This window comes from Hippopotamus amphibius, chromosome 5, assembly GCF_030028045.1.
Source record: "Hippopotamus amphibius kiboko isolate mHipAmp2 chromosome 5, mHipAmp2.hap2, whole genome shotgun sequence".
NCBI lineage: Eukaryota > Metazoa > Chordata > Mammalia > Artiodactyla > Hippopotamidae > Hippopotamus > Hippopotamus amphibius.
The window spans coordinates 15072714-15097465 of record NC_080190.1 but is presented as its reverse complement, the minus strand read 5'-3'; positions in this window follow the sequence as shown (position 1 = coordinate 15097465).

Here is a 24752-nt window from a genome sequence, read left to right as displayed (position 1 = left end):
CAGTTTCCTCATCTGCAAAATGTGGATAATAACACCTATCTCATATGATTGTTGAGAAAAGTAAATGAGACCATTGTGGAGTTTACTGAAAGCCTCAGCCCTACATCTGGTTATATTAATTCACCATTCATTTGTTACTATTACCATTACAATTCTTGTCTTGAATAGTCTCCAAATTATTTAGCATTAATAGCTTCCATAGTAAAAGTCTGATACATCTGATTATTCCTGGGAATTACATGAGTTGGATTAGATTCCGACTAGGCTAATCTGCCCTCCCTTCCACGTGCATGCACTCTTCAAGCCCCACCACCACCTTTTATCAGCACACATCACATCACACCTTACCTGAGACGCAGAACCCTCCTCACAATCAATACTCCCTCACATCCCAGATCCACATCCCCCACCCAGAAAGCAGTCCTGGACCACCTGAACAAAGGGATCTCCAAAAACATAAAACCAATCTGGTGAAAATCCTACTAGGTAAGTAGATTAGGAATTCTTATTCTTATATATAGGTGAAGTAACCAAGGTCCAGAAAGATCAAATGATTTACCCACAGTCACATGGCTAGTATTTGGCAGAGTTGGGACTAGAATCTCCATCTTTTGATTCCTAGTCCCATTTCTCATAAGCACAGGACCTTAGTCCAACTTAGTCCAATGATGAATCAACCATGATTACAGTATATTTATTTTTTAAACAAGGTAAGAACAATCACCCATGTGATTGTTTTTCAGGGTTTTTTGGCTTGGGCTTATGACAATAAAATGATCATGGTTTTAAAAACACCAGATCAACTAAATTAAATAACTAAACAGTTCTAATGATGTCCTACATTGAGGCCAGAACCACTGAGGGACAGCAGATATAAAGCCATCCCTATGACTCTATGCTTTGTGTGGTCTCCCCAGGTACAAACCTTTAGGGTCAATGACCAGGGAGACAGATGCGGGTAGAAACAGAAGAATCGGCTGCTATAGGATATAAATTTAGGCTCCTTAGCCTGACATTCAAAATCAAAGAAGAGTTCCCAGCTGCCTTTCAAACTGCACTTCTACTACTCCCTTACTTACAACCGGGGGGTGGGTGGGGGAAAGGAGGTGTGAGTCATGGCATTAAAGAATTACATATTACCATGGATACAGTCTATTAAATTAATGGACATTAGAAAAGTGACACTAATAGGGTGAGGGAAGTAGAGGTGAGAAAAGCTTGACCTTGCGTAGATCTGGGTTCATATTCTGGCTCTACAAATTTTTTGCTGTAGTATATTAATACCTTGGGCAAATTATTTAATATAAGCCATGTTTTTCTCACCTGTGTGTGTATGCAGTCTCCCGCAGAGATTCTCAAAGTGGTCCCTGGACAAGCACCATCAGCACCACCTAGGAACTTGACAGAAATATAAAATCTCAGACCACACTGAAAGACCAATAGTATGAGAACTTGATATTCTGGTGGTGGGCCCAGAATTATGTGTTATTACAAGCTCTCCTGGTGATACTGAGGCACACTAAAATAAGGAAACCAGTGGTCTACCTTACAACAAATTTTTAGCCTTGACTGTACATTGTAAGCATCTGGACAGCCTTTTAAAAATACTGATGCCTTGCTCCCATCCCCAGAGATTCTGATATAATTAGCCCGAGGCATGGGTCTCCTATGTCTAAGACCACCCCCAACCACTGCTCCAGGTGACTTTAATGTGTAGTCAAGGTTGAGAACGCTTTCCTTAGAGGGTTGTTGTAAAGATTAACTGATTTAAAATAGCTTCAGCAATTAACACAATGCCTTGCACACAGCAGACACACAATACAGGCAAGCTTCCCTCAATAGGGAAAATATCTATTTCATAGTGTTTCTGTTAAAATTTCAGATCAGAAGGAAATACATCAAAACATTAACAGTAATTTTCCCTCAGTGATGGGAGTATGGGCGATTTTTTTAAATTTTCTTTTTTATACCTTTCCAAATTTTCCAAAAGCATGAACATGTATTACATTTATAACCACAAAATTAATGAAGCTACATTTTAATAGAGAAAAGAATCTTCTAAGGCTCTTACCTTATAAACGTAATCCTATACCTGTCTCTGTCAATTAATCAATGGGGAAATTACATTATTTTCACTTTACAGATGGAAAAACTGAATCACATAAGTAGAGCCTACCTGAGTTTATACAGGATTCTGGTGATAGTTTAGGTCAAAATAACTAATATTGATGATCACAACTAATTTCTCTTTTCTGGAACATCTCTCACATCCCTCAGAGAACAGTATTGTCTCTTAGTATGACATAAGATGGGGAACTGGAGGCATCAGTGGTGTTCAATTCCATTTGATCCCTAAGAACCACCTTGAGTCTCCACCACCACTTCCCACTGGTCCATGTAACCCGTCCCTACTTCAAAAACAATCCTAGCAACTGCTCTCACACATTGCTGCCGCAATCGAAGAGGTGATCACTACATGCAACCTGGATTTGTAAGGACCACTGCAAAACATGGGGTCATGGAAGAATCAGGAAGTCTGGGTTTTGTTTTGTTTTGTTTTTTGTAGTCCCAGCTCTCAGATATGAGTAGCAAAGTAGCAAGAGCTACTATTTATGCACTGTTTACTATGTCCCAGGCACTAGGTTCAGCATTTTACAAACATTTACAAAATGGGTCTAGATTTGAGCAGTGGTTCTCAAACTTTAGAGTGCATCAAAATCGCCTAGAGGGCTTGTTAAAACAGATTACTAAACCTCAGCCCCAGGGTTTCTGATTCAGCAGGTTTGGGATGAGACCTAAGAATCTGCATTTCTAACAAGTTCCCTGGTGATGCTGAAGCTAGAATTTAACCACACTTTAAGGACCACTGGATTAGATCATCTGTAGGGTACTTTCCAGCTATGATATTCTGTCTGAACTCAAACCCCAATTCATATCCTAAGGCCTCTCACCGAGACTTAGAATTGAACACATCTATGAAACAGAAACAGACTCACAGACATAGAGAACAGACTTGTGGTTGCCAAGGGGGAGAGGGTTGGGGGAGGGATAGGGTGGGAGGCTGGGGTTAGCAGATGTAAGCATTTACATATAGAATGGATAAACAACATGGTCCTACTGCATAGCACAGGGAGCTATACTCAAAATCCCATGATTAAACCATAATGGAAAAGCATATTTAAAAAAGAATAAATATATATATATATATATGTATAACTGAATCGCTTTGCTGTATAGCATGGATTAACACAACATTGTTAATCAACTATACTTCAATAAAAATAAATAAATAAATAAATAAATAGAAAGACCTGAATCCTGAAAATTCTCAATGTACTTGTCACAATCCCCCATGACCTCCACTTGGTCCAAACGAAAGGTTTCTCTTTAACTGTGAATCTAGCAAAGTCAATGCAACAGCACCTAAGGCATCCATGGTGATCCTCTGCAGCTGGGAAGGCACAAACCAAGTCCCAGCTCCCCAAGCACACAGCAATTTTCTTAATAATAAATCCCTGATCATCAGAAGTAGGGCCACCAGTCAATCACAGACACATTCAACAAAGCACCCTAGCCCTTCATTAATGTCTGTCTTTCCACACTACACAAAGACTGATATTGTACATTAAAGCCTTTTCCTCCCACCACCAACAGAGGGCCTGGCCTGCTACAATAAGAGAAGAAAGCACAATACTAAAATGTATCAGGACCTTACAGGGCTTTGAAATTTACAAACCAATACCACATGCATCGTTTCATTATTTAAGGTTTTATAACAATACTCTGAAGTAAGTATTATTACTGTTTTACAGCGGAGGCAGCAAAGGCTCAGATACGCTTGGTGATTTGGCTAAAGCCCCACAGTTAATGAGAAACAGAACTGGAACTAGAACCCTGTTCTCCTGCCTCCCAGCCTAGGCGTACTTCCACCACCTCTTGATCCAAATTAGGGAAAAGTTCAAATTAAAATTTATCTTCGCAACTCCCTTCTTCCTCAGCATACTAGCAAGAATGAATCATTACGGGTGACTACATGAAGAACTCTAATTGCAGGTCTCTGAAAATGGAGAAGTTTAATTACATAGCTACATATGTGATTTATCAACCAGTTTTGATCGTTGACAATTCTCTTTAAAGAATTCTTTTCCTCTAAAAATTAAAATAATATATTTTAAAGTCTGCCCTGGAATGCTTTGTTTTCATTCAAATACAGAAATGACTATTTCTTATAAGTGTCATGATTTCTAGGCAATTGGTCTAATGTCAGACAGGCATTAATTCCTGGTAGATTTATCATGATTAGGTCTGAAACTAAGGAGGCTTTATCTAGAACAATTGTCATTTCTGGACAAAGCTAAGTAACAGAAACTTGTCTGCAGTGGAATGGGGCGTGCTTTAAGAAACTCTAAACCTTCCATTCCTAACCCTCTTTGGGCAGGAATCTCCTCCAGATACCACCCATCTCGAATGATTCTGGCATGAATTTGGTTTTGCCCTAGGGAGGGAAGAGCTGATGGGCCATCATGTCAAAGGACAGAATATGTCAAAGTTCTCTAGTGCCACTGAGGCAGGCAAAGAATGAGGAATGAGCCTGATGTTCATAAAAGCAAGGTCCAGGCTTTCAATCAAGACTGGGTCTCAGGGACTCTGACCAATACCTGAAGCAGCCTGCAACACTACTGCCAATCTGCCTCTGAACTCCCCAAGAGGGTTAGGCTCCTGCTAAACCTTTCTCTCAGGGTCCCAAGAGGGCCAGTCCTGGCCACCATTGAGGCTTTCTTCTGTTTTCTACTTTACCAGGTAACCATAGGCATCACTGCTCAGAGAAGTTAATTTACTTGTTAAAATATCACAGCTTACACGTGGTAGAATCAAGATTCAAGCACAAGTAGAATCTCATTTGTTTAGTCCACAAATAGTTACTAAAATTTTCTAAGTGCCAGACACTGAGCTAGGTGATGGGTAGAATAATATGAGCCTTAAATGTGTAGCTGGGAAATGGAAAAGGGACTGTGGTTGCAGGATCAGAAGAAAGTAGGGCTGCCAGCAAAAGACAGAATGTGAAAGAGATATGAATACCATTTGCACTTCAGTTAAAGCTGTTCCTACATGCAAAGTTTCTGCTAGTACAAAAAGTAACTTGTCCTGCCTTTTCCCCCTTCTATTACATCCTCCTCAAGGACAACTTGATTTGCTACAGCCCATGCAGGGCTGCCTCTACCTGGGGAGAAAACTATACCTAGGCAAGAAGCAGGCCCTTGGAGAGGTGGGTTGCTCTTCTACACTCCAGAGCTCACTTTAGAGCAGTCAGTTACTAATGGTACCCTATAAAGTGGCAATTTACCAAATAGTACTAATTTAGAGCCTGGTCCTTGAAGAGTTAACACACCTCCCTCCAGAGATGCCTAACTGACTTCTTGCCAAGACAGTCTAAAAGGAGATCTGCCCAGTGCACTACGATTCTTCCAAGCTGTTCAAGACTTCTGCCTTCATATAAGGTATCAAAAATGGAGATGCAGTGGCCTGGGCAACAAGGGGACTGGGTTCTAGTGCTGGTTCTGCCACTTAAGTCACTCTATAACAAATCCTTTCCCCTTTCTATGCCTCAGTTTGCCCAACTTTGAAATAAAGGCAGTGGGATTTTAAAGTTGGAAGTATCCTTCCAACTTTGACAGTCTAAGACAATTGGGGTCACAGATTTCTTTGAGAAATCTGCTAAATGATCATCTCCCCACAAAACTATGCCTATAATTCCATGGAAAATTCATTGAATTCCTGAAGTTCAAACTAATATTCTTAGTCCAGTATGCACTTTGAAGTCAGCTAGGTCTGGAATTGAACCCTGGAGATATCCACCCCCCAATCCCCCTTCCTTTCCCTCCCCCTCTTTCCATGGATCAGTCTCTTACCCTTGAGCCTCCTCCAGAAAAATGGCACCAATAACACCTACCTTGCAATATTGCTGCAAGACTGAGAAATAATTATAGACAAGTGTCTGTCCATACAAGGTGCTTAAAAAAAAAAAAAAGGTAATGGCACCTGTCATGCGTGCTCAGAGAATTCAGTTTTCTTTCTTTCCCACAATAACCAGCAGTTACCTGTGCATTCCAGGGGTTCCATAAATGTTGCTGCTTGACTGTCAATGCTCTCTTAAAACTCCCTTCTCTGTCAAGTTGTTCTGATGATGGGAGATCTTTCTCACATTCAACTGGATTATTTCAAGCCTCCAAACATCTCTTTGTATCCAGTCTCTCTTTCTATATCTCATCCTACTTAGCACTGTCACATCAATCTTCCAAAAATGAACACTTAAATCGTGACATGCTCCATGGCTCACAAACTTTTAATAATCTACCATGTTTTTAAGCATTTCACTAAGAATTTCCTCAAGTGAAATAATAATAGCATCTCACTTTATTGAGCTCTTACTGTATGCCAACCACTGATTAAGTGAATACATTATTTCATTTAATCCTCTAAACAGCCCTACAGGCAATTTACGAGCGTGAGTCAAAAATTATCCACACTCTGGCTGTAGAATTTATTTTCATTAATTTTTAGAAAAAAATAAATCTTTTTCGACATAATCTCCTTGCTTTTCAATACACTTTGTCCATCTGTCAACAAGCTTTCGTATTCCTTCATTAAAAAATGTCTTAGGCTGAGCTGCAAGCCACGAATGTACTGCTATCTTCACTTCATCAGAAGTGAATCTTCATCCTCATAGGGTTGCTTTCAGGGGACAAACAGGTGAATGTCCGATGGAACAAGATCAGGACTATAGGGAGGGTGCTTTAACACCTCAAAACGAAGTTTTTCCAGAGTGTCAACAGTGTGGGCAGAAGTGTGTGGACGTGCATTGTCATGCAAGATCACAGCACCCTTGGATAGCAGTCCTTTGTGTTTAATCCGAAGTTTAGGCTTCAGCTCTTCAATAAGCATCTCACTGTAACGAGCACTGTTGATTGTTGAACCTTTTTCGTGATAATGTTCCAATACTGGCCCTTGAGAATCCCAGAAAACTGTAAGCATCAATTTTCCAGCTGATGTTTGACTTTTGAACTTCTTGGCGATTGAGGCTGTTTCCATTCCATTAGGCGTGTAGTGATGAATCCATATCTCGCCACCAGTAATGATTCTCTTTAAAAAGCTTTCACTTTTCTTAGAGTATCTGTGCAAATTTTGTTTTTAGATATCCAAACATTTCTGTTAATGCTCTTCTGTGAGATGTTTCGGTACCCATCTAGCACAAACTTTTCGAAACCTAAATCTGTCGTGAATTACTTCATTTTGAGGTGCTTAAAGCATCCTCCCTATACTCTTGATTATGTCGAAAAAAATGTATTTGTCTTTTCTAAAAGTTAATGAAAATAAATTCTACAGACAGAGTGTGGATAATTTTTAACTCACCCTTGTAGTATATAGAAGGCTAAGAGTATAATCTTTAAAGTTTGCTTGAGCTTGACTCTGACGCCACCACTTACTATATGATCTTACAATACAATCTTTGAGAAATCACTTAACCTCTATGTCCTTCACTTTCTCATATAGAATGGAGAGAATTATAGAAAATGGTTTATAGAATACTGCAACGAATTGAATGCAAAGCAGACATAATAATCCAATTGTTATCTCTAAAGCCAGACATGACCATGATTTGCAAACATATTTTTAAAATGCCATTACTAATTTTTGTTTGTTTTTGGATAATATAGTTACTTTTCATAAAATTGTGATTTATTTTAATATGTAATAGGTTTATCATTTTTAAATGGACAAATAAATACATATTTGAAATGTCTGCCTTTTCATTTCTAGTAAGGTAACTATCAATAAAAATAATTCATGTAACTAAAATCTCTTTGGAGTACTCAATATTTTTTGAGAGTGTGAGAGTTTCCTGAAGCAAAAGATATAAGAATCACTAGTGTGAAGTGTAAGAAAATGACCATTGGTAACATTTTCATTTCTTAATCACATTCTCTTAGGAAGATCTCACAGTCTTGGCCAAATGTCCACTTGAGCCTGAAAGGACAAGGTTAAAATTGCTGTGTTGAATATCATTGGAGATCCTTGTGGGTGGTGGTAGGGAATCATTAAGAGACTTCCTGAAGTTCACCAGTGACTACTCTGGTAAACTTCTCAGGGTATGGAAAAAAACAAACAAAAGGAAGACAGAAAAAAAGAAAAAGGAAATGGCTTTATAGAGATATGAAGATCAAAGAAGATGACAGATAGATAATTTATATATAAAATTTAGAATAGTATCTGCCACGTGGCAAGTGCTTAATTGATATGAGCTATAAGAGCTGTTTTTACTCTGCTCATTTCACAAATAAGGAAACTAAGGGCCACATAAGTTATAAAGCAACATTGCCCAAAGCCAAACAGTTACCCCTCCAAAACTGTGTATTGAAAAGCCAATGTCTTCTCTGATGGTTTGAATTACTTGCCCCTCATTCAAAGTCTTCCAGAATCTAACTCCTGGGAACTTTTACAAATTTTTTCTTCAAATCTAAATTTATTCTTCAACTTCTGAATGCTGGGGCATTTACTCCTCAAAGGCAGAGACTGGGATTGTCTAGATCATCAATGTATTTCTAGTACCTATCATTATCTATCTCAGAGCACATAGAAGCACCTCTGATCAACCAAATTTAAATATTTGTTAAATAAAATTAAATTACAACTCCATTCAGCAACTCATTTAACCCTTACCATTCATTGGCTTACAATGCCAATTATCTTTTTTATATCTTTCAGTCGTCAGTAAATATTTATAGAGTGTCTATCATATGCCAGGTACCATGTTAGACAGTGTTTCTTTATATTTCCCATTTTATCTAACATAATATCTACATGCCACCTACTAGGAGTTCAACAGCTGTGTGATGATTGCGAAATGGAACCATTCTCCTCCTCAGACCACATGAGAAGGCAAATGCAACAAAACATCACCTAAGAAGTTCTCTAGCCAAACGTGTCTAATTTCCAGTTCACAGGAAATATGGGGGGTTGAGCAACAAGTTAAATGACACCATGAGGAAACAAAAACGTGGCGACTGTCCTTTGGCCTTAAAACTTCAGGAAGGGCACTTCAAACGGCTTCATGTTTGCATGTTTCAGGGCAGGAGGATAGGAATAGACTCTAGCGCCCACTGTTAGATGTTCATCAGCTACCAGAGCATCAAGTCTCTTCAGCAGGTCATTCTTTGGTAAGGAACTTACTTCCACAAATTCTCTGTCTCTTGGCTTTGGCTCAGGCCTTATGTTTTCACCATCATCTCCATTGATAGTTACTGTCACAGTGTGTGTGGTGCAATTTGAAAAATCCACAGTGCATTTAATTCTATAAGGCCTAGACTTCCCAAAACTTAGTATCACAGGGGGAAAAAAGAAATCAGACAACTGCTCTAGGTTAAAAGAAACGAAAGTGATATAATAACGAAACAATGCGATAACCAGATTTGACCCTGGATTTTAAAATATACATAAGACACTGTTGGCACAATGGGGGAAATTTTAATACATAGTGGATTTAGGTAACATTACAGAATTATTAATAATTTTCTTAGATGCACTAATGGTATTATAGCTGTGTAGAAGAATATGCTTAGGAGATACATTCTGAAGTGCATAGGGAAGAAGTGTTATGATGTCTGCAACATATTCTCAAATGGTTCAGGGGAGGGCAAACGGATAGTGAAGTATATAGAGGAAATGAGAACAATAAAACATGTTAGAAAATGTTTTTTAAAAGTTAGATTTTCATGAGATGACTTATGAAATCAAAGGGACTCAAATATACTGTCTTAATGAACTAACTCTGAGATTCCAGTCAGTCAGTTAGTCAGTCAACAACTGTTAAAGCATGTACCATGTATCAGACCTAGGAATAGCAATCCAAACAGTTAAATTCAAAAGAACAATGAGAACTCTTAAGCGTTTGTATATTTTTAAATTAAAAAAAAATAATTAAAGGACTTTATTACATTTTTTTAAATAGTTCAGCCAATGCTTCTACCCACTTAAGGAAGTGCGGAGAAAGGTAACCATTCCTCTAACTCTCACAACTCAAAAGAAAAGTGAGAAGTTAATCTGCGTGGTGAGCACTGATATTCATGGAACCACTATGAGGGTACCTTAAAGAGCAAAGGTACTATCCCTCTCCACCTTTTTCTCTCCTTCTTTGCCAGGGCCTAGGTGGATACATTCAATTCCAGGTGGGAAAGAAGAGACAACCTTGAGAGTCACTTGCTGCCAATCTGGAACCCTATTTGGTACCTTGTTTTCAGTTGATTACAATAAGAAGGAAGCACAGTGAGTGATTAGCACCTTGTAACCCCCAATAACTACATAAATGACCTCTGAGTTTAGGACCAGTCGGCATCTTCCTGCATGCCAAATTATCTCTACCTAATTCTTCATGTCTGACTGCTGTTTCAAATGTACCACCAGAGTACTGACTTAAAAGAACTGCTAAGCTTTCGAACTGCATTTGAGAAATATCACTGTGGCTACAATATGGAGAATATGCTGCAGGGAAGAAAAACTAGACATAAGTTAGGAGACTTTTACAGCAAGCTGGGCACTCAGATGACGGTTGCCTGGACTAGAGTGGAAATAATGAAAAGAAGTGAATATCCTCTCCTAAGAGATTTAGAAGGTATACTGTAAAACTTACTATGGTCCCATTTTCACTGAGTTCTATGCTGCTTTTTCTCATCCTAAAGGGAGAATTTCCCCCAGTCATCCAACATTTCTCCCTCTGAGAAACAGCTGGCTGATCCAGGAGGTTGGCTCCTGGATCACAATCACAATATTGCAACCACAGAACTAGGAGCTAACTTGTCTCTGGCCCAGGTTTCCATGGTCTTGGAGAAGGTAGGACAGCAGCTTTAACTAAACAACAAGAGAATGGAGCATTTCGTATTAAAATTCAATAGTTATTGCTCCACTTGAAGACAGTATCTCTACATTATACAGAAAGAAAGAAAGCACATTTCATTCTTCAATAAATCCCAACTATGCACAAGATGCCAAGACTCATCTTGAAAAACTAAGAAATGACCTTCAAATCCACAAAAAAAGTATTAGAATTAATAAATGAGTTCATCAAGGTTAGAGGATATAAAATAAACACATATACAAGAGGTACAAACTCATATGTATAACATAAATAAGCTACAAGGATATATTGTACATCACGGGGAATATAATCAGTGTTTTACAATAACTGTTAAGTGGAGTATATAATCTATAAAAATTTTGAAACATTATGTTGTATACCTGAAATTAATATAATACTGTAAATCAACTAACCTCAATTTAAAATAATAATAATAAAGAGAGAGAAAAAAAGATGAAGATACGAAAGAAGCAATTGGGCTCCCAGTTCAATCCCTGGGTAGATAGGAGACCACCCTTCTGCTATCTCAGCAGAAAACTATAGGTTTTCTTTTTTCTGGATATATTGAATCAGAAGGACTCTGAATTGGAAGACAAGGCACAACTAAAAGCAAAAAGGAATAAGTGAAAGTCTGCATCCTGGTCAGTAAGATTCCTACTCCTCTTCCCACACTTATCTGCAAAAAAATCTTGACAGCTAGGCCTATGCCCATTAGTTAGGAGATGGGAAAATTCTTTTCTGAAAAATATGACATAAAAGAAAGGACCTAAAGATACTGATATTCAGTGGTCCCTAACAAAAGATTCCCTCCAGATCACCATGTGGTAAATCTCAATATCAACAAGCCCCATCCATGCACAGAAAGCTTCCAATCAGGTTTTTTGTGTGTCCTAATATTAAGTATGAGCAATTTAACAGAATAAAAGAGTTAGAAGAAACTTCAAAGTGTGATTAATATTCTCAGAGAGATAAGGGAGTGCATTCTTGAAACAGTAACAGGATATTACATTTTTTAAAAATTTAGAGCAACACTGTCCAACAGAACTTTCTGTAATGATGGAAATATTCCACATTTGCACTGTCCAGTATGGTACGTACCAGTTACATCTGACCATAGATCACTCAAAATGTGGCTAATAAACTAAGAAACTGAATTTTAATTATACTTAACTTTACGTAGCCATGTGTGACTAGTGGATGCCATACTATATAGTTCAGATTTAGAAAATCAAACACAGTTCTTGGATATTAAAAATGCAATAGCCAGAATGAAAATCTTAGCAGAGTGAAATCTTCTTATATTAGAAGATAAAGTTGGCCAGGCACTGTCCTAAGCACTTTCTAACATATTAACTCATCTAAAACATCAACTGACATAAAATAGGAAAGGAAAGATAAGAAAATTACAAGATCAGTCCAGAAGATCCAATATCCAAGTAACAGGAATTCCAGGAAAATGACCAGAGGAATAGGAGGGAAAGAAATTATCAAAGAAGTACTTCAAGATAATTTCCCAATGAAGGATATGAAAGGCCCAATGAGTACCAGCACAATGGCTATAAAAAGATCTAATCCAAGCATACTTTTTTGAAAGTTTAGACTACCAGGATAAAGAAAAGATCCTAAAAACTTCCAGAGAGAAATAACAATCACCTTTTAAAAAAAATTTACAAGTCAGAAGAGCATTGGATTTAACAGCAACACTGGAGCTCAGAAAGCAATAAAGCAATGTTTTCAAAATTCTGAGAAAAAGCAGTTCCAACCGAGAATTCTATATTCAAGTAAATAATCGTGTAAGTGTAAAGGTAGAATAGAGCCATTTTCAGACATGCAAATTTTCAGAAAGAAAAAAACAAAACCAAAACAAAACAAAAGACAAAAAACCCCTCCATGCACCACATCTCAAGGAACCACTGAAGGAAGTGCTCTACCAAAACAAAGGAGTAAATCATCAAAGAAGATGAAACAGAATCCAGGAAACAGAGCTTCCAACCCAGGAAACAGAGCTTCCAACCCAGGAAAAGAGAATGATCCCGAGAATAACAGCAAAGAAAAGTGCCAGGAAAACAGCTGTGTCACCAGCTTGGAGAGCCAGCAGGCCCCATTAGAAAAGGACAGAAACACTGAGACAGATGTCTCCAAAAAGAAGGAACTGGGAGAATATTTGATGCATATGAGCTAACTGGAAGATTTACACTCATAGCAGATTTTGAAATGAATCTGTTTAGTACACAGAGAACCAATTAAACAAAAAAGGTTTAAAAAACGATTACCTCTGGGGAAAACAAAAGTTGTACCAAAAAAATGGATTCATAATATATATATACAGTAAACAGCTCAACTGTGAATAGGGTTTATATTGCCATAATAATGTAAATACTAAATGTTGGTCTAGTCCCCTCTCTCCCCCCGAGAAAAGTTGAAACTAAACTGTGAGTATTGCAGGAGCAGAACTATGGACATATTAATGAGATGAAGGGAGGAATTAAGAAGTAAAAGAAAACATTCAAAAGAATTTAAGGTAGTTACAGCTTAAGAATGAGGGCAGAGGACTGCTCTTTTATGAAAAGCCTTGACATTTTAACTTTTTATCACTGAAAATAAATCTGTTTAGTTTTAAAGGAGATCCTAAATGGTCTACAAGATTAATAATCAATCCAGAAAAGAGAAGAAACAAACTATGTTTTTGCAATACCTTCAGGGAATTTATGTTGTATGCAATTTCAACACCAATTATTTGAGAAGTTAGCACATAGAAGAGTCTTAGACAGATCATACCTAGTAGTAGACATTAAATTACCCAGACTAACTTTGAAAAACTGTGAGTGCGAATATAAATTCATTCAATCTTTGGGCAGTACCTATTAAAATTATTAAAATACACATTGTTTGACCCAATAATTCCACTTTCAGAAATACCAGTATAGGTGCAGAGGCACAAGAATGTTCTTGGAAATACATCTGTAGAGGAAAAAAAAAAATACAAATTTCCATCAATAAGTGAATGGCTAAGTAAATTATGATATATCCATACTATGGAATTTAGAGAGGTTAATAAAATAGATAGACCTATAAGCAGTGACATAACAGGATCTCCAAGATATACTGTTAAATGAAAAGAAAGTCACAAAACAATACATATAATATTAACCTATTTATGTCAAGGGAAAACAAGAACCTTAACAAAATGTATGAGTGTGTGTGTGTGTGTGTGTGTGTGTGTGTGTGTATAAAAATACCTAAGAAATGCTCTGGAGACACCAAACTGTTGAAAGTATGTCCTTAGTTCTACCAATTTGCAAAGAAGACTCCCCTAGTCTATGTCATATACTCCACATTGAATATCTCAGTGACTCTTCACAAAAATCACAGTTATATGATTTTGCACAGGTGAAAACCTAACCAGAAGTTGATGCTTAGGACCTAAAGGCAAAGTTTTGTTCAAAATGGAAAGTAAGGGGCTAATCAATATTTGTTGAGTTCATAGTTGGGCACTATGTTAAACACTTTACATCTAGGTTGAAGAAATAATATATTTCTATTTTACGGATGAGTACTCTGATTGAAAAGGGCTGAGTAATTTGTCTAAGTTCACATGGTTAAATGAAAGGCAGAGATGGAATTCAAAGCCCAAGTTTTCTTACTATAGCCAAATTGTGGGGGGGTCTATGTGATGACCGGGATACCTGCTGCAGGACTTTGCCCTGAGTTACTTGGAATCACCTCCCCAGTCTGCCATGACTTTCCAGTCTAAGAAAACCTACTGAGCCAAAACTGGACCCAGCTCTTTACTCAGATCTGAGAGAAGCACCCTGACTACAAAGTCACTTATACTTGTCTCAGAATTACAAAAACATCCCCTATGGCTATGGCAGACATCACTGATAATCAGCACACTTTTCCAACTGAGGGTTTTTTTTGTTTGTTTGTTTTTAAGCTCTTTATTGGAATATAATTGCTTTACACTCTTGTACCAGCTTTTGAGATATACCAAAGTGAATCAGCTGAATTTATACATATATCCCCATATCCCCTCCCTCCTGCGACACCCTCCCACCTTCCCTGTCCTGGCCCTCTAAGGAATCACCCCCAACTGAGTTTTTTTTTTTTAAAGAACTTTTATTGAGATACAGTTAACATATAATAAACTGCATATATTTAGAGTGTACTATTTGGTATCCCAATCTCCCAATTCATTCCCCAGCAACCCTCCCAACTTTCCCCACTTGGTGTCCATATGTTTGTCCTCTACATCTGTCTCTGTTTCTGCCTTGCATTTTTCTATAGTCCACATATATGTGTTAATATACGATATTTGTTTTTCTCTTTCTGACTCACTTCACTCTGTATGACAGTCTCTAGGTCCATCCATGTCTCTACAAATGTCCCAGTTTCATTGCTTTTTACAGCTGAATAATATTCCATTGTATATATGTGCCACATCTTTTTTACCCATTCATCTGTTGATGGACATTTAGGTTGCTTCCATGTCCTGGCTATTGTAAATAGTGCTGCAATGAACGTTGGAGTGCATGTGTCTTTTTAAATTATGGTGTTCTCTGGGTATATGCCCAGCAGTGGAATTGCTGGGTCATATGGTAGTTCTATTTTTAGTTTTCCAAGGAACCTCCATACTGTTCTCCATAATGGCTGTATCAATTTACATTCCCACCAACAGCACAAGAGCGTTCCCTTTTCTCCACACCCTCTCCAGCATTTACTGTTTGTCAATTTTCTGATGATGCCCATTCTAACCAGTGTGAGGTGATACCTCATTGTAGTTTTCATTTGCAATTCTCTAATAATTAGTGATGTTGAGCAGCTTTTTTTTTCTTGCGCTGTTTTTTTTTTCATTTTATTTATTTATTTATTATTTTTTGGGGGGTACACCAAGTTCAATCATCTGTTTTTATACACATATCCCCGTATTCCCTCCCTTCCTCGACTCCCCTTCCTCGAGTCCCCCCCACCCTCCCCACCCCAGTCCTCTAAGGCATCTTCCATCCTCCAGTTGGACTCCCTTTGTTATACAACAACTTTCCACTGACTATCTATTTTACACTTGGTAGTATATATATGTCTGTGCTACTCTCTCGCTTCGTCTCAGCTTCCCCTTCATGTTGAGCAGCTTTTCATGTGCCTTTTGGCCATCCGCATGTCTTCTTTGGAGAAATGCCTATTTAGGTCTTCTGCCCATTTTTTGATTGGGTTGTTTGTTTTTTTGATTGGGTTGTTTGTTTTTTTGATTGGGTTGTTTGTTTTTTTGATATTGAGCTGGATAAACTGTTTATATATTTTGGAGATTAATCCTTTGTCTGTTGATTCGTTTGCAAATATTTTCTCCCATTCTGAGGGTTGTCTTTTCATCTTGCTTATAGTTTCCTTTGCTGTGCAGAAGCTTTGAAGTGTCATTAGGTCCCACTTATTTATTTTTGTTTTTATTTCCATTACTCTAGGGGGTGGATCAAAAAAGATCTTGCTGTTATTTACATTGAAGAGTGTTCTTCCTATGTTTCCCCCTAGGAGTGTTATAGTGTCTGGCCTTACACTTAGGTCTTTAATCCATTTGGAGTTTATTTTTGTGTATGGTGTTAAAGTGTTCTAATCTCATTCTTTTACATGTAGCTGTCCAATTTTCCCAGCACCACTTATTGAAGAGGCTGCCTTTTCTCCACTGTATATCCTTGCCTCCTTTCTCATAGATTAGTTAACCGTAGTTTACCTCTGGGCTTTCTATCCTGTTCCATTGATCTATATTTCTGTTTTTGTGCCAGTACCATACTGTCTTGGTCACAGCAGCCTTGTAGTATAGCCTGAAGTCAGGAAGACTGATTCCACCAACTCTGTCTTTCCTTCTCAAGATGGCTTCACGTATTCAGGGTCTTTTGCGTTTCCATACAAATCGCAAAATTTCTTGTTCTAGTTCTGTGAAAAATACCATTGGTAATTTGATCGAGATTGCATTGAATCTGTAAATTGCTTTCGGTAGTATAGTCATTTTCACAAGGTTGATTCTTCCAATCCAAGAACATGGTATGGCCCTCCATCTGTTTGTGTCATCTTTGATTTCTTTCATTAGTGTCTTACAGTTTTCTGAGTACAGGTCTTTCACCTCCTTGGTTAGGTTTATTCCTAGGTATTTTATTCTTTTTGTTGCAATGGTGAATGGGATTGTCCTTAATTTCTCTTTCTGATCTTTCATTGTTAGTGTATAGAAATGCAAGAGATTTCTGTGTGTTAATTTTGTATCCTTCAACTTGACCAAATTCATTGATTAGCTCAAGTAGTTTTCTGGTGGCATCTTTAGGATTTTCTATGTATAGTATCATGTCATCTGCGAACAGTGACAGTTTTACTTCTTTTCCAGTTTGATTCCTTTTATTTCTTTTTCTTCTCTGATTGCTGTGGCAAGGACTTCCAAAACTATGTTGAATAGTTGTGGCGAGAGTGGACATCCTTGTCTTGTTCCTGATCTTAGAGGGAACGCTTTCAGTTTTTCACCATTGAGAATGATGTTTGCTGTGGGTTTGTCATATATGGCCTTTATTATGTTGACGTAGATTCCCTCTATGCCCACCTTCTGGAGAGTTTTTATCATAAATGGGTGCTGAATTTTGTCAAAAGCTTTTTCTGCATCTATTGAGATGATCATGCAGTTTTTATCCTTCAATTTGTTAATATGGTTTATCCCATTGATTGATTTGCATATATTGAAGAATCCTTGCATTCCAGGGATAAACCCCACTTGGTCATGGTGTATGATCCTTTTAATGTGTTGTTGGATTCTGTTGGCTAGTATTTTGTTGAGGATTTCTGCATCTAAATTCATCAGTGATATTGGTCTGTAGTTTTCTTTTTCTGTAGTGTCTTTGTCTGGTTTTGGTATCAGGGTGATGGTGGCCTCGTAAAATGAGTCTGGGAGTGTTCCTTCTGCAATTTTTTGGAAGAGCTTGAGAAGGATGGGTGTTAGCTCTTCTCTAAATGTTTGATAAAATTCACCTGTGAAGGCATCTGATCCTGGACTTTTGTTTGTTGGGAGATTTTTAATCACAGTTTCAATTTCATTACTTGTGATTGGTCTCTTCATATTTTCTGTCTTCCTGATTCAGTCTTGGAAGGTTATACCTTTCTAAGAATCTGTCCATTTCATCCAGGTTGTCCATTTTATTGGCATACACTTGCTTGTAGTAGTCTCTTACGGTACTTTTTATTTCTGTGGTGTCTGTTGTAACTTCTCCTGTTTCATTTATTGTTTATTTGGGATTTTTCTTGTTTCTTGAGGTAGGATTGTAATGCTATCAACGTCCCTCTTAGAACTGCCTTTGCTGCATCCCATAGGTTTTGGATCATTGTGTTTTCATTGTTATGTCTCTAGGCATTTTTTGATTTCCTCTTTGATTTCTTCAGTGATCTGTTGGTTATTTAGTAGCGTATTGTTTAGCCTCCATGTGCTTGTGTTTTTTACAGTTTTTTTCCTGTAATTGATTTCTAATCTCACAGTGTTGTGGTCAGAAAAGATGCTTGATACGATTTCAACTTTCTTGAATTTACCAAGGCTTGATTTATGACCCAAAATGTGATCTATCCTGGAGAATGTTCCATGTGCACTTGAGAAGAATGTGTAATCTGCTGTTTTTGGATGTAATGTCCTATAGATATCTATCAAATCAAGCTGATTTATTGTGTCATTTAAAGCTTGTGTTTCCTTATTAATTTTCTGTCTGGATGATCTGTCCATTAGTGTAAATGGGGTGTTAAAGTCCCCCACTAAGATTGTGTTACTGTCGATTTCCTCTTTCATAGTTGTTAGCATTTGCCTTATGTATTGAGACGCTCCTATATTGGGTGCATATATATTTATAATTGTTATCTCCTCTTCTTGGATGGATCCCTTGATCTTTATGTAATGTCCTTTCTTGTCTCTTGTAACATTTTTTATTTTAAAGTCTATTTTATCTGATATGAGTATTGCTACTCCAGCTTTCTTTTGGTTTTCATTTGCATGGAATATCTCTTTCCATCCCCTCACTTTCAGTCTGTATGTGTCCCTAGGTCTGAAGTGAGTCTCTTGTAGATAGCATATATATGGGTCTTGTTTTTGTATCCATTCAGCCAGTCTGTGTCTCTTGGTTGGGACATTTAGTCCATTTACATTCAAGGTAATTATCGACATGCATGTTCCTATTACCATTTTCTTAACTGTTTTGTTTTTGTTTCTGTAGGTCCTTTTCTTCTCTTATGTTTCCCGCTTAGAGAAGTTCCTTTAGCATTTGTTGCAGGGCTGGTTTGGTGGTGCTGAATTCTCTTAGCTGTTGCTTGTCTGTAAAGCTTTTGATTTCTCCATCGAATCTGAATGAGACCCTTGCTGGGTAGAGTATTCTTGGGTGTAGGTTCTTCTCTTTCATCACTTGAAATATATCATGCCACTCCTTTCTGGCTTGCAGAGTTTCTGCTGAGAAATCAGTTAAATTCTGTTAACCTTATGGGAGTTCCTTTGTATGTTGTCATTTTTCCCTTGTTGCTTTTAATAACTTTTCTCTGTCTTGAATGTTTGTCAGTTTGACTACTATATGTCTTGGAGTGTTTCTCCTTGGGTTTATCCTGCCTGGGACTCTCTGTGCTTCCTGGACTTGGGTAGCTATTTCCTTTCCCATGTTAGGGAAGTTTTCAACTATAATCTCTTCCAATATTTTCTCGGGTCCTTTCTCTCTCTCTTCTCCTTCTGGGACCCCTATAATGTGAATGTTGGTGTGTTTAACATTGTCCCAGAGGTCTCTTAGGCTGTCTTCAGTTCTTTTCATTCTTTTCTCTCTATTCTTTTCTGCATTAGTGATTATCACCATTCTGTCTTCCTGGTCACTTATTTGCCCTTCTGCCTCAGTTAATCTGTTATTGGTTCCTTCTAGTGTATTTTTCATTTCAGTTATTGTGTTGCATATCTCTGTTTGTTCTTTAATTCTTCTAGGTCTTTGGCAAACTTTTCTTGCAATTTTTTGATCTTTGCAACCAGTCTTTTTTCAAAGTCCTGGATCATCTTCACCATCATTATTCTGAATTCTTTTTCTGGAAGGGTGCCTATCTCCTCTTCATTTAGTTGTTTTTCTGGCATTTTATCTTGTCCCTTCATCTGCTCCAAAGTCTTTTGCCTTTTCATTTTCTCTGTCTTTCTGTGGCTGTGGTTTTCAGTTCCAAAAGATGAAATACTGCTGATACTGCTTGATTCTACTGTCTGCCCTCCTGTGGAGGAAGCTATCGAGGAGGCTGGTGGGTGCTTCCTGATGGGAGGGACTGATGGTGGGTAGGGATGGGTGGGCAGAGCTCAGTAAAACTTTAATCTGATTTGGTGGGTGGAACTCAGTGACACTTTAATCTGCTTGTCTGCTAATGGGTGGGGCTGTGTTCCCACCTTGTTTGATGTTTGGCCTGAGGCTACCCAGCACTGGAACTTACGGGCTCTTTGGTGGGGCTAATGGTGGACTCTGGGAGGGCTCATGCCAGTGAGCACTTCCCAGAACCCCTGCTGCCAGCGCCCTGTCTCCTCAGTGAGCCACAGCTGTCCCCCACCTCTGCAGGCAACCCTCCAACACCAGCAGGTAGGTCTGGTTCAGTCTCCTATGGGGTCACTGCTCCTTCCCCCTGGGTCCTGGTGAGCACACTTTTTTGTGTGCTCTGCAAGAGTGGAGTCTCTGTTTCCCCCAGTCCTGTGGAGGTCCTGCAATCAAATCCCGCTGCTTTCAAAGTCTGATTCTCTGGGGATTCCTCCTCCTATTGCCAGACCCCCAGGTTAGGAAGCCTGATGTGGGGCTCAGAACCCTCACTTTAGTGGGTGGACTTCTGTGGTGTAACTGTTCTCCAGCTTGTGAGTCACCCACCCAGTATTTATGGGATTTGATTTTAATGCAGTTGCACCCCTCGTACCATCTCATTGTGGCTTCTCCTTCGTCTCTGGATGTGGGGTGGTTTTTTTTTGGTGAGTTCCAGTGTCTTTCTGTCGATGATTGTTCAGCAGTTAGTTGTAATTCCAGTGCTCTTGCAAGAGGGACTGAGCGCACATCCTCCAACTCGGCCATCTTGATTCCCATCCCCTCAACTCAGTTTTGATGAGGCCTCAGAATCCTCTGCAACTTAGTATGGCAGTCAGACACCATTAATCAATCCGAGTTAGAACCTGAGTTGAAATTTATTTGCCACCCTCCCTCTTGTCTCTGAAGAGAGATGTTCATAGGAAGATTAAGAAAAGAATCTTAAAATGAAATAATGCTTTTGTTCAGAAAGACGTGTTGGTATCAGTGTATTAACTTACCCCTAGCCTCCATCACTGATGAGATCAAAAACATTAACTCCTACCTACTTTCCATTCTCCCCACCTGCAGCCTAATTTCAGATCTCAATATCTAACTTCAAGATTCACTAACATTTCTCCTGTCTGCACCTGCCTGATCCAGTAACTTGGTTTTCCTCTCATTGCTGTCTACCAAAAACCTCCCATTTACGTAAAGAATAAAGATCTTTAGCTTGGTATTCAAGACCTTTCTTGATCAGGCTACTTTTCCAGTCTCATCTTTCACCTCTCCTCAATGTGTGCTCCCCCCTTCATTTTATTCCCTCTCCTCCTCCCATTCCTCCCTGAGCTGCCTTTCCTAAGGCCTGAAACACCTTTCTGATCATCTCAGAATCCTACAGTCCTTCCCTACAAGCTCTCTGCCCAACCCAGCCAAAAATGCCCTCTCAGCCCTTTGGGCTTACTCTCCATAGCATCAATTGACATTTGGCACAGAAACATTAAACTTGCATTTTGCTCTTCCCTGTAATGGACAAAGTCTGACCCTAAGTAAATTGGACTTGATGAACTTCCCTGCTGACCACCTATCTAAGAGATGGCAGTCTTACCAACAAATGAGAAAAAAGGAAAACAAAGCCAAAAAACCCAGGCACTCACTACTGGACATCTTTAGCAAACTCCTCATCCCTCCTCTCCTTCCAAAAGGGAATGGGCCCACGACTCCGGCCCAGCCTGGGTTGCTGCCCAGAGCTCAGAGCATTGGTCTGGAGGCTGGAGAGGCGGCATCGGGCCTACCTCCCTCTCCTTTCTCATGAGCTGAGCAGCTGGGTGGAGACAGGGGGCTCCAGGGATGGCAGCCACACCTCTTCATGCCAGTTCCTGCTGCTCCACAGACGTGGTCACTGCTGACCTCTTCAGAGCCCCACCTTGGAGGAAGGCATTTCCATTGCTTATTTCCGCCCGTGCTGGGCAAGAGGGCGCCACAGTCAGAGTCAGCCTAGGTCAAGGCCAGAAGCCAAAGCGTCAAATCAGGTCCAATTCTCCTCTTTCCAAGTGGCTAGCATCTCCTGTGAGTGCGTCCTAGGCCCGTCGTCTGGAAGGAGCAGCGAGGGATAACGGGTGAGGCGTGGGGTCCTAGCATAGGAGACAAGACTCCCAGTGACCCCGGAAGTCCTTCTAGCCCTTCCGCTGCGGAAAAGCGGCGCCTAGTGCGTACACCAGGCTCGCGCGGAGGGCGCATGCTCCGTGAGTCTCCCCGCCCTCGGCCCACCTGCCTTCCGCTCCAAAGCCTCCACCGCAACCTGCCGCCGCCACCCGAGCCTAGGGGCCAACTGCACCCCAACCCCTTCTTGGGTTCAACCTCCGCATCTCACTCCGTCCCTGACTCAAAGAAAATAGTTTCAAAGTTCTACTTGACCCAATCTTGGAATCAGTGCCACCATCCCGTCACCTCCATTTGATTGCTAAGATCTGTTGATTTTACCTCAGAAAAAACCTTAAACCCATCCTTTCTTCTCCATTTCTGCTGCTGTTGTCACCACCAGCACCACCACCAGCACCACCAGCAGCAGCAGCAGCAGCAGCAGCAGCAGCACCACCACCACCACCACCACCACCACCACCACCACCACCACCACCACCACCACCACCACCACCCCCCCACCCCCTCTCTTGTCCCTCTTGGAGTGCACTCACCAACTGACCTCTGCCTCAGAATCCTTGTGCTCCTGTTCCCACACCACATCCCCTGGATTCTCCCCCAACTGCCACAAGATCTTTCAAAATACAGACCTGCAACTCACAGAGAACAAACTGGGGGGGAAGGCGGCGGCAATACGGTAGGAGGGGTTACAAACTATTGGGTGTAAAATAGGCTCAAGGATGTATTGTACAACAGGGAATATAGCCCACATTTCATAAAAACTGTAATAGGAAAATAAAATTGTATTCAAATTTTTTTAATAATAATTAAAAAAAAAAAAAAGAAACAAAATATTGCAATGATTCCATGATCTCCTTGGGAGTAACTTTCAGTGACTCCCCATCACCTTGCTGGATCAAGTCCAAATGTCTTTAACATGGTATGCCAGGTTCTGCCTGCATTTCTGCCTGTTTTCCCATCATTTGCCCTCAGTCATTCTATGCTCTAGGTCCTCAGTGTTTCCTCTCCATTTCCACCACTTAGCCTGCTCTTTCCCATAACATCTCATGCAAGTTGGGTCCCCTAAGAAGTGGGGAGATTAGTATGTAGAGGTTTATTAGGGGGTCCTCCAGATTCAACAAGTGTGGAAGTGAAAGGAAGGAAGTAGTATTGTACAGAAGGAGAAGTCAAGCTGCATTGAAGTCTCACCAGAATTTCAGGGAGTTGGGAAGATGGGATGGCCCTTCAAAGCTACCCAGAGTTGGAGAGCGAGGATCAGGCTCATCATCCCCAGGTCTCTCAGTCAATGGAAGGCAGCCTGAGAAATTAGGGATGACCTTGGGCAAGGTAGTTCTCTTCAGCTGAGGCAACTCCCAAAAGAGACTGACAGCTGAAGGCTGTCTGTCAAGTCATTAAAATAATAATTTATCATTTTTAGTAAAAATGCTGTTCTTACTGATGGCTGTGGTGTCCATTCTAAAGGCAGGGAAAGTAAATTCCATTATAACTGGCTCAACCACAGTACCAAGTCCTTCCTCGAGTAAGGACGTAAGGCCAACCCCCTCACTCTACAGATGGGGAAACTGAGGCCCAGAGAGAGTCTCAGACCATCAGCTATCACAGTGACACAGTCTTATAATAAATAGCTAGTACTTGAATGTTGATAGTAGGTTGTACCAGATGCTTTACATGCCTTATCTGATTAACTACTCATGAAAATTCTATGAGGTAGCTACCACTGTTATCTTCATTTGACATATGTAGAAACGCTTAAAGCAGCCAGCTGGGTAATTGTCCAAGATTACACAGCTATTAAATGGTGGGTCTAGGATTTGAACCCATGTCACTCTGGCTGTAGAGCCCATAACTAGTAACCACTAAGATAAATTACTTTTTCTTAGTGGAGCAATCCATCATCCTGGGCCTTGTGAAATACTGAGGAATGTATTTGTGAGAATTGCTGTTATTTCTAGGAAGGAGACAATACTACCACATAAAGCACAACATTTATTTTCTGTTTTCAGGGTAAGAAGATAAGCAATTAAGCTTTTAGACAGAAAAAAAGTTTCATGCCAACTAAATAAAGCAGAGAATATGAAAGTAATTTTCAGCTTCCATGTCCATCCCATGCCAGTTCCTCTGGACCTGGTGGCCTTCCTCCTTCCACACCCCTGATGTCTCTCCAACAGACACCTTCACTTCCCACCAAGAAAGTTGTGCACCTGTCTTTCAGCAAATACTGAGGACTCTCCTCCTGCCCTCCCCAAACTCCCAGGGAGGAGAGTCTAACGGGGAGCAGCTGGTCCAGCAAGATGGTCCCAGTTAGGCTGATAAAAGACCTTCCCTTAGAACTGAGAAACCACCAAAATCTACCCATCTTCCTCTCCTGCTTCATCAAAATGAAACCTACTTGAGTAAAA